Raw genomic sequence first — 18925 nt, forward strand, 5'->3', positions numbered from 1 at the left:
TGTTATTTTTTTCTTAATGAATTGAATTGTCGTAGGAAAATTATAGGAATTTCACAGTCTATTGTTGAGACAGTTCTTCTTGTTGATTTAAAATTAGTAATGTTGGATTTTAATGCAAAGAAGAGATTTAAGATAACTTTGTGCCACACTATCTAATAGCCCTCGATAGCTTAGAAAGGAGACATAAGTGACATGTAAACAAGATTGCGATATGGGTTCGAATACAAATTATCAAAAGGTTACTTTGCATCTTAACTGTTAACAGTTCCGAATATAAAACGAACTAAATTTCTTTTTGCTCAAAGTTCAATACTCGTACACAAACCAATGTGCATATTTAAACCGAATAAAAAGAATTTTGTGATTTGCGAGATTTGTGAACATGATCCACATTTCAATCGGTTGTAGGTCGTGTGCGTTTTCTTTCGATTTCCCAAAAATAAAACCGTGACAAAAGAATTGTAGAAACAACATACCTTGCTCTTAGTTTAAAGCAATATTCCACGAAAAAAGTTTCCCTTTAGACAACCATTTTGAAAGTACTCAATTCTAAAATTAAGATTCAATATATGACTCAATGTGTCAATTTTGTAGACTGTCAATTAAATATTTGAACTTTAAACATAAATTTGATTGCAAAACATAACTAAGAGAAGTTTTATCAGACTATTTCTGTCAATGCGACCCCCATAGAATTATAAGTATATTTCAACATTTCAAAAAGGATCATAAATAATTTAAGATTTTCTATGAAATTTCAAAAAAAGAATCAAAATCCACCCCCATTCATTCAACTTTTTCATTACACAAGTATTTCATTCATGATGAATCAAAAAGTATATTCTTTTGAAAAAATATCATCTCTTTTTTTTCAACTGCAACGAGGAAGTTGAGTTACGATAAAAATAGAGTAGAATCAAGTGGAAGTGACAAGAAGCAAACAAATCGATATCAAAAAAAATATATATCTATGGTATTTACATAATCAAACATTTACGATATGTGAAATCATCGCTGTCTGCTTTTTAGTGTCGATATTCTCTTTGAGTCATCGAAACAGGAAAACAAAGAATGAATGAATGAAATTTTCATTAAGCGAACGACTATTTTTGTGTTCTTAGGATCGAGAATCAATATTTGTATCATCAAAACGATAGAATTGATTCTTATTTTGTCGACAAAAAAAAGTCTATTTCTTCATTAAAATCAGACAGTCTCATAAAAAAGTCATGATGATATGTCCTATTTTTGTCCTCATTCAGTCTTTTCAATTGAGAACTCTTTACACACAAATATCCCCATCGATGATTCAATTCAATGTAATCAATGAGAATGTAAATAATTAAGTTTCTGATTTAGGTTAAATAGTAAATTAATCAAAATGATTCTTAATTAGTTTGAGAATTTGAACTATTGACCATTGGTACATATTTAGATTGTAATATGATCAATTTATGAAAAGCTTAAACTTGTTTGAACTGGAACTAAATTTCATTTTAATTAACTAGCTTAAATGGGGTTTTGTTCTGTGAAATTGATGAATGTAAATGGAAATATATTAAGCTGTGATGTGTACACAAGATTGAGTTGTAGATGAAATGTAATGAAAATATTGAGGAAATCAAGATTCTTCAGAGATCAAGTGGAAAATTGGAGGCACACGGTATAGTAATTTTGAAAAATCAAGCAGCTACTGGACGTAAAGCTAGCTTGAATTAAAAAAACAGACCAGACATCACCAAAGTACACTTCTCAGAAGTATTTGAAAAAAAAAATCTTAGTTCAGGCAAGGCTTGAGCAAATCAAACCTCAGTACAGAGTCACCGATTTTTTCAACATTTTTTGTAATGACGTGTGCTTTCCGAGCTTGCAATTACTCAAAACCCGTTCAAAGGTCGATTTAACTCTGGCTTAAGTTCTGATTTTATCCATTCTAGCCTATTGCCAGAGTCACGTTGGCCTGGGGCCGGATTCTTGAACTTTTGTGCCAGTGTATATTTCACATATACTTCTGGATAACCAGAGACATATCCAGAAAAAGCGTACCATCTCATACTGGGAATTAATTCTCTAATTTAATAGACTTTTTCGAGAAGGTAATCCAACAACCCTAAAACCCTTTAAAAATTTGCGTTCTGTACAAGCAGTTTAAATTTTTGATTGGAAATTCTGATCATTTCCTACACAACTCTCATCTACATTGCAAAGATTCGGTACTCGTCCCTCAACATTGTATATTTTTTCCAAAAATTATTTATAAATATTTCTAAGAAATTTATCTCAAATAAAACGCAATTCAATCATTTATTTCCAGCAATTTACTGCAATCTTCTCAAATTTTATCAACTTCCTTCTTAGAAGGATCATCAGTCAATTAAGAATTTGAGATAAAACTATTAAATTTATTTAAATTCAAATTTAATTTAATTAAAATCTTCAATTTTTCCATTTCCCATTTGAAAAATCAATAAAAAGCATTGGAAAGTTCTAGATTACAAGTTGTAATTAATTTAATTATTCCCTCGAGACAAAGAGAGTGAGTGAGAGAGAGTAACTAAGTAATTGCGATGATGAAACTTAATCACTCAACTAAACAGAGAATTTAAAGTCGTGCTTTAAAATATTTTTCATTTACAAATGCCTCAGGAATAATGAAAGTTTATTTTAGTATTTTAAATAAAAAAAAACACCTGAGAAACATTACAACATCATCATTTTCGCGATACATTTTTGACTTCTGCCAGCTTTCACATTCAATATTATTCATACTTTACATTATTCAGCAGACTCACATACACACGAGAAAGGCATAAAAAGGACTCACTCATGCAAAACATCGCTTGTAAATTGATTTTTTTTTCTTTTCTTTTTCTGACATCTTTTCTGGTTTGTAAACAAATTTTTCTGTTCCGTTTCCAACCTCATTCACATAAGTATAGTGAGAAAGTGGCAAGTAAGGGAATCAATATTGGTGATTTTTCATATGATTGATTTCTGGAGAAAGTTTTTAGATTGAAAAGGGTAGTTTGGTGTTATTTTTGGTTTTGATTCTTGGATGGATAGTGTGATGAATATTAGATGTGACAAGCTATTATTATAGTTGAATATAGGTTGTGATTGAATTTTGTTTTCATTTTCTTAGACAATTTGCTGTTTGAAGTTTTATGAGAATTTTCTAAAGGGGTTGATCATTTGTTATGTGACGTCTAGGAAAAATCGACCTCTTGACATCTTCCTTCACTCCATACTCAAGCGTGGACTCCAATATTGTTTGAGGGGTAACAGAATTCTAACTCATTTCAAAACTCTTCTTAGAGCGTCACGCAATAATCGACCAACCCCTTAAACCATAAACCAGAGCTCAAAATTGACAAGAAATCCATATGGATACATATCGACTCAAATTTCCTCGGTAGTATAGTGGTGAGTATCTCAACCTGTCATATCGACTCCAACTCAACCCTTAACTCATCCCACATCAACCAGACAATCAGTCGAAGTAAACCATTAACCTCAATAATATTCCCATCAAGGACTAAAAGCTTCAAACACAATTATTGTTTCCTTTCTTTGCAATTCTCACTTATCAACGATACTTATTCACATATACACATAATATTCAATATTATTTCCTTGATTTACGTCACAAAAATTCAATTTCATTGCATGTTAGTGCTCCTTGTTAGTTCGTTTTTGTGTTTGTGTAAAGGAAAATTGTAAGTAAAATGAAATTATCTCGTTACCGATGAAGATTGTTTCACCATTAAAAAATTATTTTACTTTAAACTACTTCAATGTCTTCTCGAATTTTCACAGTAATGGTAAAAAAAAGACACAATGAAATGTTAAAACAGCGAATAAAGGATTATAAGCAGCCCTAGAAAAAAATTCATTAAGTTTTTTTTTTTTTTTGCTTGCTTTCAACCAAGAATTTTTCCTTGAGAATGAATAGCTAATGCTCTACTCCACAAGTACTTATAATCCATAGTTTGATGAAAAAAAAACTTTTACCATACCATGACGATAATCATAATAATGAAAAAAGTGTGCTTTTAAAAAAAATTATATGACATAGATGCAGTTTTAAAAAAAAATGTAAGAAAGCAACGTGAGGAAGTTGATGAAAAGAATATAAAATGAATTAGTTTGTTCATACATAAAAGAGTAGCTTATTGCTAGAGTTTTAGTGCTTGACAGTGTGCAAGATGGGAATCGGGCTTCTTGTCATTTGCTCAAGGATGTTTTCGAGTAGTCTACATTCCTAACTTCATTTTATAGTGCACCTGATCTTCCTAGTACAGTTATAAAGCGCTTAGGGTACAAAACCCATGGTAATTCGACAGAATTCATCAATTTACTAAGAATGTTCGAGATTCTCATTCAAATCAATTCCCAAAATTCCCAGGTTCAAACTGCATCTGAGAGACGCCATTTAACACAATTGAACTGTCCAACCAGCGTAGTTACTAAGTACATTCGTGGTTCCTTAATCAAATCAATTTCCAAAATTCCATCAACGTTCATTCCATCCCAGCAGCGACCAATTTCCCCGATCCTGGTATATTACAACATGGTATGCTATGTCACAATTGACTTTTCAGCTTTTCTCAAACGTCAAATGCGCTCCAGCCTTTCAATCAAAAAATAATTAAAAATGTTCACCTCCTTCTCCCTTCATTCCTTTGTTCTTTGAAGTGTATTGTTACAACTTGATCTGTATTTTCCATATTTCCCCTTTTATTCCCAATTGAAAAATATCTTTAGCGATACATGTGTCTAACGCTTACGAGGATATGTCGTCATAAAATAAGGAATTCGTCAGCAATTTATTTTATGGATGTGGTTGTATTGATAGCTAGGGATTCTAGTTCACTGTGGAATTAGAGCGTGTCGATGTCGCGTTGGATTGATTGATTTTTAGTCGGAATTGTTGGAAGATGGTTTGATGTGATCGAGTTCAATTCTTAAGGGAGTTTAGGATGATAATTGTGTTTATTTGTTGAATTTATGCATATAATTCTTCAAGGACTCAGGGTTACGAGCTGGAAAAACTGTGATTAGTAATCTATTATACCACGTTGAAGTGAGATTCGTGGGATTTGTGAGATTCGAACCATTTACAAGCACTGTAAATTACAAGGATACGAATATGGCATAAGACTTGATGAAACCTGTAATGAACCTAGTTAAAAACCTTCATCCAACACACTAGCAGAATTACGTATCAAACACGTTTTTGGAGTCAAACCTTTTCCTTTCCTCTCCATTTTTATCTTCATCAGCAACACGTTATACCATCATGCCTATTCTATTAATATTCCAGAATAAGTCCTAAATAATCAAAGAACTCTTGGAAGGAAACAGTCAATAGAGACATTGTTGCTTTTGGTATTGATAATTGGCGGTGGAAACCAGCGATGAGCCAGCTTTAGGAACCATCTGAGGGAGGCCTTACAGAACAGTTGATCTGTATGGACAGCGAAATAAGTCCCAAATGCTCTTAAAATCAACTCTTACCTCAAACTTAAAACCAACAAAATCAAAATTTCCTCAACTTTTAATCCACAACTCGCATATTAATCCACGACTCGTTGGCTCCTTTCAAAGCCTTAACATTGACTTAATACAACGTTGACTGTTGTAAAGTAAATCTCATATTACTAAAGCTATTTAAATCATTGTTTGCTATCAGTTTACTTTATTTGTGGGAATGAAAAATTTTATGCCATGGTAAAAAGCTTTCCTCCTCTGCAGTTACTCTATTCTGCTCGTGTAGCATAGCTTTTAATGTTTATTTTTATAAATATGAGAACGACATATAGAAAAAAAAAACTTTTCTCGTTAAATTTATTATTATTATTACTAAGATCGCTGGCATTTGTATATTTAAATTAAAAAATATTTCAACGATTTTAAGCTTCTTAATTTTTTTATTTTTTTATTTTTTTCTTCTTCAGCTATTCACATTTCTGCAATTATTTTCGATTTCATGAGCATAAGCTGGAAGTCCATTAATGTACATTAAAAATTATGAACGTTGAATAAAATGGAATTTAATTGAAAAAAATAAATTCTTTTAGAAAAAAAAGTCATTTCAATGTTGATGTACATTTCATAATTCTACTGTTTTGTGCATTAATAATATCTCATAAGTTGGGATGAAAATTTAAATACGTTTAGCGTGACAGTTAAAAGATTTAAAATAAAATGAAATAGATTTATGATGTTTACAGAGAGCTTTTGAGGTAAGTTTTGTGTATTGTAATGAGAAATTGTTTGAAAATTGAAGACAAACTAAATGTTTTTAAAGAGGGGACTAACAACCATGAAGTAGGGAACTAACAGCTATAAAAGAGGGGACTAACAACCATAAATAAAGAGGACTAACAACCATAACATAGGAGATTAACAACCATTAAAAGAGGGGACTAACAGCCATAAAAGAGAGGACTAACAGCCATAATAGAGAGGACTAACAACCATTAAAAGTAGGGGGCTAACAACCATTAAAGAGGGGACTAACAACCATAAAAGAGGAGACTAACAACCATTAAAAGAGGGGACTAAGAACCATTAAAAGAGGAGACTAACATCCATTAAAAAAGGGCACTAACAACCATTAAAAGAGGGGACTAACAACCATTAAAAGAGGGGACTAACAACCATTAAAAGAGGGGACTAACAACCATAAATAAAGAGGACTAACAACCATAAAAAAAGAGTACTAACAACCATAGTTGAAATTTGCAAGCTTAGGTCACTAAAATGTTATTTTATGAACTAAATTCAAACTTTAAGTCTAATTAATTTACAGATTATTAAATTGAACTTTCAAAACATCCTAAAATAATTATTTTCAATTTTTTTAATTAATTAGCTTTAACAATATTCATCCAGTTCACATTAATTTCTACTTAAAGCATAGTTTCAAAGTCAAATTATATTCATTAAATTTGCACAAGTTTCATAATGCCATACCACCCAATAATTCGAAGAACTTTAAATTTTCTCTTATTCATAAAAGTTTTTCTTTTCATAAAAGTTTTTTTTTTTTTTTGTTTAATTCTTCAAAAAGACGAGAAAAAAACTTTGAATAAGTACCTGAGTAATTTTCTCTAATTAAGCAAAAATTTTCTGAATAAAAATTCAATGGAAAAAAGCTTCTTTTTTTAAATGGCAAAACACAAAAGGACATAATACAAAAAGAATGTCATTTTTGTGGGTTTTATTTGTGTGACAACAAAAAAAGCTCCGTAATGATGAGAAGTCATTGAAACTAAAAAAATGCGGATTAATTTCATATTATTTGTGGAATTTTGTATTTTATTATTCAAATTTTCTCCTTGAATGAGGATGATTAAATTGTCATCAATCATTATTATGGGTTCATATTTTGAACTCTGTCGAATATTTTTGTAAAGAATTTAATTGACGCAAAAAAGTACTTTTTTGAATTGAATTACGATAATTTGATTAAATTTCAAAGATTTTTTTGATTACTTTTGACTTTTATGAGATTTTTTGAAGATTTGGAAGCAATATATCTTCATCTTCACATTTTTAAAGAAGATTAATATGCAAAATTGATTTTTAAGCTACTCAAAGCATTCAATAATTATAAACATCAATAATCCTCAGAGTCAACACGTTGATTTACGGATTGACTTCAATAAGAACGTGATACTTCAGTAATAATAATGTCATATTTGCACAAAATCTTACACTTGCACTAGAAAATTCATACACTCATGAGAATACACGTGCACGTAAAGTGGTCATGATTAAAGCAATCATTGTATTGAACCCTTGATCATGGTGCCAAGGAATTGTGTCATACTGATTGAGAATCAGCTGATATTGAAGTGAATCAAAGAGTAAAAATGAGGCAATTATGATTTAAAGTACTTCGTTCTTTGTTTAAAATCGAGTACTTTGCCACTCTTTTATCATCACCGTTGTGCTATTTATGCATACTCTTGTGTATGTATTATTAAATCAGTGATTTACGTGTAGGAGTCAATTGGAAGCTCTCAGAGCTTATGTTCGGTATTAATGCAAGCTCTAGTTCCAATTATTAAGACTGTACAGGATACTGTACCAAGAATCAAGGTCAATCAACTCTGTTGGACTGGAATGTAGTAAGGCAACCAGTTGAAGCTTTTGAAGCAATCGCGTTGTCGGCCCAAAAGCACTCATAGATAACTCATGCAACGACGCTGTCAATAGAGATGGTGGTAATGCACTTGACATCGATAATTGGCAAGCGGTTGCTAGGTGATAGAGCTAGCTTCAGACGCAAACTAAGGAAGGCCATGGATCACAATCGATCTGTAACCTTTTAAGGTAAATTTATGGCTCTCTAATTTCCTTGATCACTATTCTAATTCTAGTACATTAATCATGATCTATTCTTGAGTTACGTTGCATAATTCTTAATTTCCTTCATTAAGCTGTTACAATTGAGAATCCGAACTATTTAAAGTTCTGAAAAATCAATAAGTCGATAAAAGGATTTGAACTCGAGAGGCTCAAATTCCTCATCAACTTCCGTGATCCGTGCCTTGCCAAATGAGCTAACAAAGTACTTGTATTTCTTATGACTTTAAGATCTATATAAATTCTAGAAGCTATAGATATAATAAATTAATCTTTTGACATTGACCAACTTTTTAATTTCCTTGATCACTACTAATTTCCTTAATTTCTTTGTCTAATTCTCACATTTCATTGTAATAAATTTTCCTCATCTCTCAAAAAACTTTCCTATCATTTTGAAAATACTTAAATGACTATAAATGTTTTTGAAGAACTCAAGTTAAGGAAAAATAAACAAAAAATTAATTTCTTCAACCTCATTATTTTTTTTACTTTTGTTTTATTATGTTTAATAGAATGAAAATAAATCCACTGAAATAATAAAGAATTTTTTTTTATATCTCATTTCATTTTTTTCATTTAAGAAAATATTTTTTCATCTTGAACATTCTTATTTTGTGAAAAAGGTAAAGAATAAACATTGAAGATGAAGTGAATGACTGAGGAAGTTTGGAGTGTTGGAATGGGGTTGAATTTTGAAGGATGGAAGATAAATTAGATTTTTTTTTTCTTCGCTAAATTAAAGCATTAAATGGAAAATTTAATTTTATGAAATATGGAAGGACTCATTAAATTATTAGATTGCAAAATTCTGCTTGAAGAATGTTTTGACGTTAAATTTACCCTTCTAAAATTAGAATATCAAATATTAATGAGATTTTTTTTAAAAGGCTATTTTAATTCATGTTGTTTCATGATTTAATAATTTTAAGAGACCTAGCCAGGGGATATTGCAGTTAAATTTAGATTTTTATTCATAAAATATTGATATTGGTGTGATAGACATCACGAAGCTTGTTTTTGCTTTTTGTTGTCTTTTGAAGACCATTTCTATGGATTTCAAGACCCAGAATATATCAATGCAACGTACCTAATCACAATTTGTGTGTCACGAATCACTAACCCTAGTCTTTCCCTGGGATTGAGCACGGATCGATAGGATCGATTGGACGACACTCTAGTTGCTATGCAACTGTTGCATTTTAGCTGCGCCTCCTTGTTGGCTTTACGCTCCATATCAATGACACAAAATCACCAAAAAATCAAAATTCTAACTAAAACCATCTCAAATCAAGCAAATCTAAACTCATCAAATCACTTTAAAATTCTCAAATAACATTAACACCCCATCAAAAACATCCAAAATTAATCATGTAATCGAATAAAAATTAATTACACACCACAAAAACGACAGATGTAATAATTTCAATAACCATATTAATTACTAAATTACTTGACAACATCTTTCCAATCATTATGTGCTCATGAATAACACATGAAGACTACCAAAATCCATATCATTACCAAATTATATTATGTTTCATTAAGTAATTTATGAGTCTTCATTTCTCATGCCAAAAAATATAAAATAAATTGGAAATGATATCTGTGCAATGAATATGTGTGTGCGTATAAATAGATGTGGGGTAAACTTATATCCACACAGTGTCGAATAACTCGAGAATAATTTCTTTTTTATAATTTTAGCAATATTTTCTTGGTCGTTTTCATTCTAAATGCATATATGTCCTGAACATTAAATGAATAGAAAGTTACACTCTGTAATTACTTCTTTTGTAATTCATTATATTATTTTAATTAATTTATGAATATGAATGAAAACCTCCTTTTTATACAGTAATATCTATGGCTAATGAATGTGCTCTTACATGGGAATAATATTTTCAAATGAAAATCAATTTAGTGCAAATTAAAGATTATCTCTGCTGTAATTAACTCAATTAATTTCCCATGACAACCATAAACATTTGTTGAAGAAATATCTCGTTTTTGAATTTAAGGTGCTTTAAGGTTTTTTTGCCGATTGGAGACATTGCTTTATAATTTACTTTTTAAAATCTCATTAGGGCTTAGCGTACTAATTAAGATATTTGATCTTATAGCTTAAAGAAGAAAATGAAATTTGTTGAGTCTTGATCAGAGAAAAAAAAAGTTAGCTAAAGGCATAGCACTTTTGGAATATCAGCTAAGGGCATGAAATTAAGATTCCGAGTTTAAGCTAAGAGAATACTCTATAATACATGGGAATGCATATCCCTCCATGCAAATAGAATGCTCCAGCTTGTTGACTAACCATTTGGCCACAAGGCCTTGATTTTCGCACTAGAAGAATGTCCATATACTAAGAGCATGATCATTAAAAGCTAGTAACCTGGACCAGAACATTCTATATGTCGATTAAAATGTTTTGGTGGGAATCGAACCCAAGTCCTGAATAGTGATTTCCATCTTGTTGCTAACCTCATTCGACCACAGAGCCTTATCTCATATGTGTCAATTGACAGATTCGCCTACTACGACTACGGATACCCAAGATTCCACTTTACTCAAACACTACACCGACTTAATATGAAAATCTAGTCGCCTTCAAGCTTTGCATAATCCATAGTATAATCCAAAAGAATGAATCAAAAATGCGCTCAAATCCCACAAAAACCCACCCAAATCAAAAATCACAATTTCATAACTTTCCACATTTAAAGTCATCTAGAGAAATCTTTGCTCTTGGAAACATTGCTAATTGGGTTATTTAGATTGTAGCATTATACGGAATACTCAAAGGAGAAAAGCACAACATGAAAATCATCATGTCTTGTTATTTCTTTTTTCCTTACCAAAAAAAGAGAGAAAAGCTTGCGTCAGACCAGTGGCATCGTTCTAGTTTACATTTATCTAGACGAAAAATAATGTTTTTTTATGGTAATTGAAGACCCATACCTTTATAATGACGGTGTTGAGACTGAAATAATGTCAATCCTCTTATACGTCAGTTATTGTCATAAAATTCTTAAGTTTTCTTCTTTAACCCCGTTGAGGATTCCTCAATTACACGTGAAGGCATTTTAAAAAATGCAAATTTTTCTTTTTTTTCTGCAATTGTCACATTTATAGAACGTAAACGTGCATTTTTACAAAATATCGATCGATTTATAGGAGGAAAAATTTTGCAATAAAACTCTTTAAGTTTTTTTTATTTCCGTTTTTGTTGTGGAATTTTTCTATAGCCTCGAGTTATGGATGAAGTGGTTCTTTATCTACACTTTATGTGCTATTGAAAAATGCTGGGGAGTTGAAGAATGTGAATAAATTGTGGCTGAAAGGAAGAGGATGCATTGGAGTTTTTTATTTTATTGAAAAAAAAATAATATGCAATTGTTAACCAATTGTATTTATTATGGTTTTGTTGCTTATTGTATTGGTGATAGATTCAGCAATAGAGGCAACAAAACAGCCAGGTAGAAAGCCTTACAAGGTGGCCGACTGCGTAACCCGACTTGAAAAAATGAATTTTTTGTTACCACTGCGTAACCCGCAACAGAGTCAGGTGGAAAAAAGGATTTTGATGCCACCAAATCTTCACATGAGAGAATGCGGTTACAGTAAGTAAGTAAGCTTAATTTGAAAATTTTTTGAATCACTTTTCATTGCAAAATCTAATTTTAAATGCGAAAAAGAAAAAAAAATTTGTTGATTTAAATGCTACTAAAAGGATTTTTCATATGAAAAATTTGAAAATAAATGTTTTTATTTAGAATAAAGGTGTTAAACTAATTGAAATGATCAAGAATAGTTAAGAACGAAAAAAAATCATCAAAATTATCAAAAACTAATCGAAAATGATTAAAAATTGATGAAGATTAATCAAAAATTTATCAAAATTCATCAAAAATCGTCAAAAATTGTTTAACCAAAATATTCAAAAATATATCGAAAAAATTTCAAAAATTACTAAAAATTCCAAAAAACTATTTCAAAAATTAACTAAAAGTTGAAAAATTTGATTTGTTATTTTCGATCGTCTTCTCAATTTGCACCATCAATGCCATCAATTTAAAGAATCCAAATTTAAACAGCATGTTTTATTTAAAGTAATTTGAGAATCTACCAAATCTATATAGAAATTTGAGACTGATAAACGATATTATCATGGTGATTTGTAAATATTGTCAAATTCAACTGTCACTATGCTAGAAGGCATAGAGCGTGTGTTCAAGGAAGGAACAATTTTAAAGTAACGCAACATAACAGTCCTCACAAGGATACTCAACTAGTTTGCATATTTCACTAGATCAAACTCTCAAGAGCATGTACATTGCATGTTAGGTACTGTTAAATTTTAACTATTTTTGAGGTATCAAAGACGTCATACAGCAAGACGACTAGACTGGATCAAGAATCTCAACAAAAATTTTAAATTTTCCAACATTTTTCATCTCAAACTTTTCTTATCCATCAACGCTGCAAAGATCAAACAATTATTCATCACATTCCCAGAACACCCTTAAAAGTTCAAACAATTTGTCAATGACAGATCCCCACAAAAAATGCGTCTAGGTCATCTGCGCTTTCAAACATACAATTTATAGTTCTGGTTGACGTTTAAATGATTAATTGATTTTTTTTCCTTCGATACATTTTTTCCATTAATTTTCAACTGTATCGTTTACATTTTTCACATGATATGAAATTTGAGCAACGAGCTGTACATGCTGTACTATCGATACAGGAAGTGCACTTTATTGCTCTTTTTCCAGCCCGCACACTAATACACAAGGCTTAAAATTTATCGATATATTTCCAATAAATTTTTCACATGCAAATGCCTTCAAACAAACAAAAAAAAAGAGTTTAATTTACATTTTTTTCGTCGTATTGTTATGTGAGACAACAAAAAGAGTTAATGGTTTTGGGGTGTTATCGGCAAGTCACATAAAAAAATACATTTTTTTGACTTATTGATTTTTATGCAAATCTTTTCTAGCACAAAAAATGTAAAATAAAGTAAATAAGATTTTTGTGACGTAAGTAAATCTCAAATAATACAATATTTTTATTTATTCATAGCTGGAAAAATGCTGATCATGTGACAGAATCGAGAATAGCAATTTTCTCAATGTTAACAATTTTTTTTCTCTCCGTCTAGCGAGTGAGGGCTTAAATTTTATTTTTAATTGCAATTTTCTGGCATGTGATAATAATTGAGATGTTTATGGTGTTTATGTATATTTTATTACAATCAATGAATTAAATTTACGTATATTCATATTTTTGTAAATAAATTAATTAGAATAGCAATAACATAAAATAAAGTAAGAAAATGTCAGAAAGTTGGGATTTACATAAGAATTAAGTGCATTTTGAAGGATAAAATTATAAAATATTTAGAAAAGTGAGAAGAAAAAAAACAAAATGGCGGATTTTCTCACCTCGAAAAGTTTTTCTTGCATATTTTTAGAATTTTAGAATTTCTTGCAAAAGTAAGTATGCAACTTTGTTTAAAAACATGGCAAAGATCAAACTGAATACTTTTTAAAATCCTCTGACAGTTATTTTTGAAAATTTTGACCAAAATTATGTTTTCCTTTGACTTTTTTTCAACCAAAACTAAACAAATGAGAACAAATTACATCAATAACAGTTCAAGATAATCTCAACACCAAGTGCTAATTAATAGCAATAATCTAACAAAATCATTGTCAATAATCTAGTTAACCTATCATCAAAATAATGTTTCTAATCGAATAATCTCACAGAACCAGCTCAAACTGAATATCGTGAAAATGTTTCTATGAGAATAAATTGCTACACATAAAGTAATCTGTTTAATGTAATAAAATTAAAGGCAAATCGCATTTTAGTGGAATGAATTTTTTATATTTTTAACCTTAAACTTGTAAGCAATTTTATTTTTTTTCTTGATATTTATTTCAATCTCAAATAATAATCCTTGAGAAATTCCAAACCGTAATTTTACGAATTTGAGCCTTTTTTTGTGTCGTCGTGATTCTTATTTTACTTCAATCTTACGCTGAAGGGTAGGCAGATAATAGAAGTTATGTGATACATTTATTTTGACAAATTCGACGAACATAAGAGAATAAGCAAAGGTAAACTGTTGCCGTACACGATGTCATTTTTAAGGTAAAATTGAAATGTTTACACATTTTTTTATGATTCAGATTGTTTTCATACATTTTTCTTCTTATTAATTTACTATTTTTAGAGTTCATGAAGGTTGGGTTCGGTAGGTTAGGCAGGATAAGCTGGGTTGGGTAGGCTGGGTTAGGTAGGCTGAGTTGGGTTTGGTAAACTGGGTTGGGTAGACTGGGTTGGGTTGGGTAGGCTGGGTATGGTAGGTTGAGTAAGCTTGAAGGCTGGATTGGCTGGGTGGTTAATCATCCAACCAATCAAAAACAAATATTCATAAATTCCATATGTAAATATTATTAATATTCTGACTTCCCCATTCAGTTTGAAACATCAAAATCATGTAAATTAATTTGATATTTTCCTTCTGGCAATTTTGACGAAAAGTTTACTGCGTAATATAGTAAAATATAATTCAATTAAAATCTCAATAACTCAATAGATTTTATTATAAATTTATATTCGATTGATTCCTATTACATGTAATTTAAAATAATAGATGAAATGTGTAATAAAATCAATTGATGTTCATGTCAGATTCATAAATAAGGTTAATTTTATAAGAATTATTTAACAAAAACTTTCGCTTTCAAATTGATTGCCTTATGGAGAAACACGATTCTTTGAAGATTAACTGTTAAAATTTCTAAGAAGGACTTTTAAATCTACCCTTTAGCTAATATGCTCCTTTTGTTATGAATTTTTCTTCCAAGAATTCATTTCGATTTTCAATTTCATTTTTGAGTGCTGGTATAACATGTGATGTATGAACATTAAATTGACTAGATATTGAAGCGGATGAAATCAGTAATATAAATATCTAAAACAAGGGTGTGGAATTGATCTAGATGAATAAAATTATCAAGATTTACTGAATATAAAGAAACTGCATAAAAATGTCACATCAGCTCCACACCCTTAATTTAAAATTAAATTATTTAAATTCAGTAGTTTTTCATCAAGACTGAAACTCAAGATTTGTCAAGACCGAAGCTTTTAAGTCGGCCCTCGGTATGGGCCTCAGCCTCAATTTCAATCTCAATCTCAATCTCTATCCCTGTCTCTGTCACAGTCTCAGTCACAGTCACAGTCTCAGCCACAGTCACAGTCTCAGTCTCAGTCTCAATCTCAGTCTCAGTCTCAGTCACAGTCACAGTCACAGTCTCAGTTACAGTTTCTGTAACAGTCACAGTCTCAGACTTGGTCTCTTCCTCGTTCCCAGTCTCAATCATAATCTCGATCCAGCTCTAAGTGTACGTCTTAGTTTCCGTCTCGGTCTAAGTCACGAAAACTGATCACAACCGAGACCTCAATAAACTCTATTTTTAACTCATTCATCTAATTTTCCCACAAAATTGCATCAAATCAGAACCTCATTTTAAAATACCCAAAAACCCCGAAATAAATTTGGTTCCATAAAAATTTTCACAACTATAAAACCACACAATACACACATTTTTTAAGTCAATTTGTATAAAATTATCAACTTAATCATTTATCGATGTAGTTCAACATATTATAAAACTAGTTAACAATTTAGGGGATAAAAAGTTTTCAATGCCAACATATGAAAAAATTTCTCCTTTAAAATTAGAAAATGATGAGAAAAAGGAAAAGCCAAAAAATGTGGAAAACCAAGAATATACTTTTGAATGAGGAGAAGGATAAGATAAAAACCAACAGATGATTCTTATATTTTTTGAAAATTTGTTTAAGTTTAAAAGCATTTGTTGAATTTTGCTGCGAGATATAAGGATTTTAAAGAATATCTGTGTGCTGTGCAGAAGACAAAGTTATTGTATGTGTGCAAATATGAATATTCAAAAACTTTGAGTAAAGCTGCATTAGATGACGATTTTGTTCTGATGGTATTGAGGACAATGTTGAAGAAAATTGAGGTGTGATGGATGTATTAAGTGCTGAATTTCAAAATTGACATAAATTGATGATTTTTGATGATTTTCGCTTTTAAAATATTAAAAATATTTCACAGTTTGAAAATTAACCAAAAAACAAAAAATTTCACCCAATTTGAATTCCACAGACATAAATTTAAATTCCATTATGGCCAGAAAAATTTATGTGCCAATTTTATTGCAATTTTCAACACCCCAAACAAGATCAATAGCTTCAAATATTTGTCTGAATAATTCATTCAATGAAATAAAAACAAATGAATTGGGGAACGGTCGGAAATTGTGTAATGCTGTGAATTGGGGGGTATTTTGAAGTAGAGAGCCAATTTTGGGTCATGATTTTGATACCTGAGGTCGAAGTCGACTCGAATTTTGAATGGAGTTGAGTCGATTAGGGTCTACTTGGATTTTGGAGGAAGTTGAGTCAACAAGAGTCGATTTAGGGTTATAGTAATTGCAAACAGTTACAGTGCGGAGTTTGTTTGGAGTACCAAACAAACTATTTGTAACGTTTCGTAACTTCCAAACATTCCCCAAAAATAAATGGAAACCAATTTCAATAGATCCACATCAAGCAGACATTAAGAACAATTTTATTTTCTTTACCTGCTTATCATTCAATGAAAATTCTTTTTTCTGTCTTCCTCGTATTTTTCCCACAGAAATACAAATTTTAGAGACGGAGCAACAAGCGAAAGAATGTAAAACTTCACTTTTTTATGTTTGATGTGTTTTTTGATACACACAAAAAATATTGAAAAATTCTTTTCAGTTTTCACTTTCGGGCACAAAAAAAGAATTATTTTATTTAATTTTCCACTTTTTTTTTTCTTTTCAAATGAAAAGGTTTTTCAAGCTCTAAGCACTTTATCGATTTTTCTCTTTATTTAATTTTTATTCGAAACAGTTAGAATTTATTTATTTAAATTTACTTCTTTTTGCTAGTCTTTCTAACACATAATTGTATTTATTATGTCAATTTCTACAAACACAAACAAAAATTTACACTTTTACTCCACTTTTTTTCACTATCAAAATTGCACTCATTCATTTATATTCTACGCATTTGCCCATATGAATCATAAACGAAGCCATGTAAACGACCCCCATAACGGCTATAATATGAATGACAATTATTTCAATTTATGACATAAAAAGAAGAGGAATTAAATTATATGTGCTGATGAAATAACATTATTTCATCTTTTCTTTGCATATTTGATGGATTAATGAGGTTATGAGCTCACATTGAATTGACTGGATGAATTTTATTTTTTTGAAATATATAAGAATTTAAATTGTTTTTAAGAAGTTTTATTTTGTCTTTGTTCTTTTGGAAAGTTAGGGAACTGTGAAGGAAAACATGTTTCAAGACATGAATTTTGTAATATGTTTGAGAATTTTAAAGAATATTCTTTAATATTTTATATTTTGATGGAATTCTAAATGGTAGAAACAGATATGATCATTTTGCAAGCTTTTTTAAAATTCAAAGTTACAAAATAATATAATTTTTATATTTAAGATTCTTAAACCTTCATAATTTTAACTAAGGATTCTCGATCTAAACAACGGAAATCATTAACATTCTAATTCCTAGCTTAAAATTAACTACAGTTGACTTTTGACTAATTTTACCACGTTTTAGCTAATTTTTAAGTTTTGATTTTTGAGAAACCCATTGCAAAGGTATCAATACTTCAACTTCAAAATATTTTCGAAATCGTGATTGGAAGAGATAATTTCAGAAATTTCGTTGACCATTAGAATTAAGAATAGTCACATGAATTCACATAGACCTAGGTCGAATTCTCGAGCTGACAATTTTTTAAGGTTTGTAAAGGATTTCAAAAATTACAAAAATTTAAAATAAATTTTAAAATATTAAAAAAAATCTTTAAATTAAACAGTTTTAAAATAGCTTTCTAAATTTTCCCATTATGCAAAAACCATAGAAACAAAATCTTTGATACCTTAGCCTCTTGCCTTATTATGAGCCCATGTTGCCTATTATGAGTCCTTTTGCCTATTGCGAACTTCTTGCCTATTAAGATATCCTCGCTTAATATGAGTCCCTAGCCTTAACAAGTCTTGCCAAAATTTAAAATTCCTCAAATAATTCCACCAATAATGCGCTTTCAACCATCTCTTACCACAATTCATTCCCCACTCTTAAATAATTTACATAGCCGTTGCATTATAATGTAAGCATGTTTATCGATTATAGTAAAAATTGTCTTGTATAACTTCTGAAGTTCTGCTTTTCCTTATTCAATTACTTTCACAATTTACTCATCCAAAAGCAGCATAAAAATTTATGTTGTGTATCAAGTCTCACAATCTTTAAACTAATGATTATTATATTTCGATAGTCATGACTTAATTGAACTTAATTGTCGATTGATTAACTTTTATGAACTTATTTTTTATAACATCACACCAATTCGTTTCACTTGCTGAATTGC

The 18925-nt window shown here is 30.1% G+C and overlaps 1 protein-coding gene across 8 annotated transcripts in view; it reads right to left on the minus strand.

Moving 5' to 3' along the window:
• The window catches only part of LOC139088871 (high affinity cGMP-specific 3',5'-cyclic phosphodiesterase 9A-like), a 78033-nt gene that overhangs the window by 47713 nt on the left and 11395 nt on the right, over positions 1-18925 (minus strand). The window contains exon 1 of one of the 8 annotated variants that reach the window (XM_070638201.1): positions 17067-17189. The exons of the other annotated variants lie outside the window; for them this stretch is intronic. The gene's annotated coding sequence lies outside the window, so the exon portion shown is untranslated. Of the gene's footprint in view, positions 1-17066; positions 17190-18925 lie in introns of those variants that run through there. 8 annotated transcript variants of the gene reach the window in all.

The sequence above is a fragment of the Chironomus tepperi genome, unplaced genomic scaffold (assembly GCF_022539635.2).
Source record: "Chironomus tepperi strain 1889 unplaced genomic scaffold, CSIRO-AGI_Ctep_v1 contig_171, whole genome shotgun sequence".
NCBI lineage: Eukaryota > Metazoa > Arthropoda > Insecta > Diptera > Chironomidae > Chironomus > Chironomus tepperi.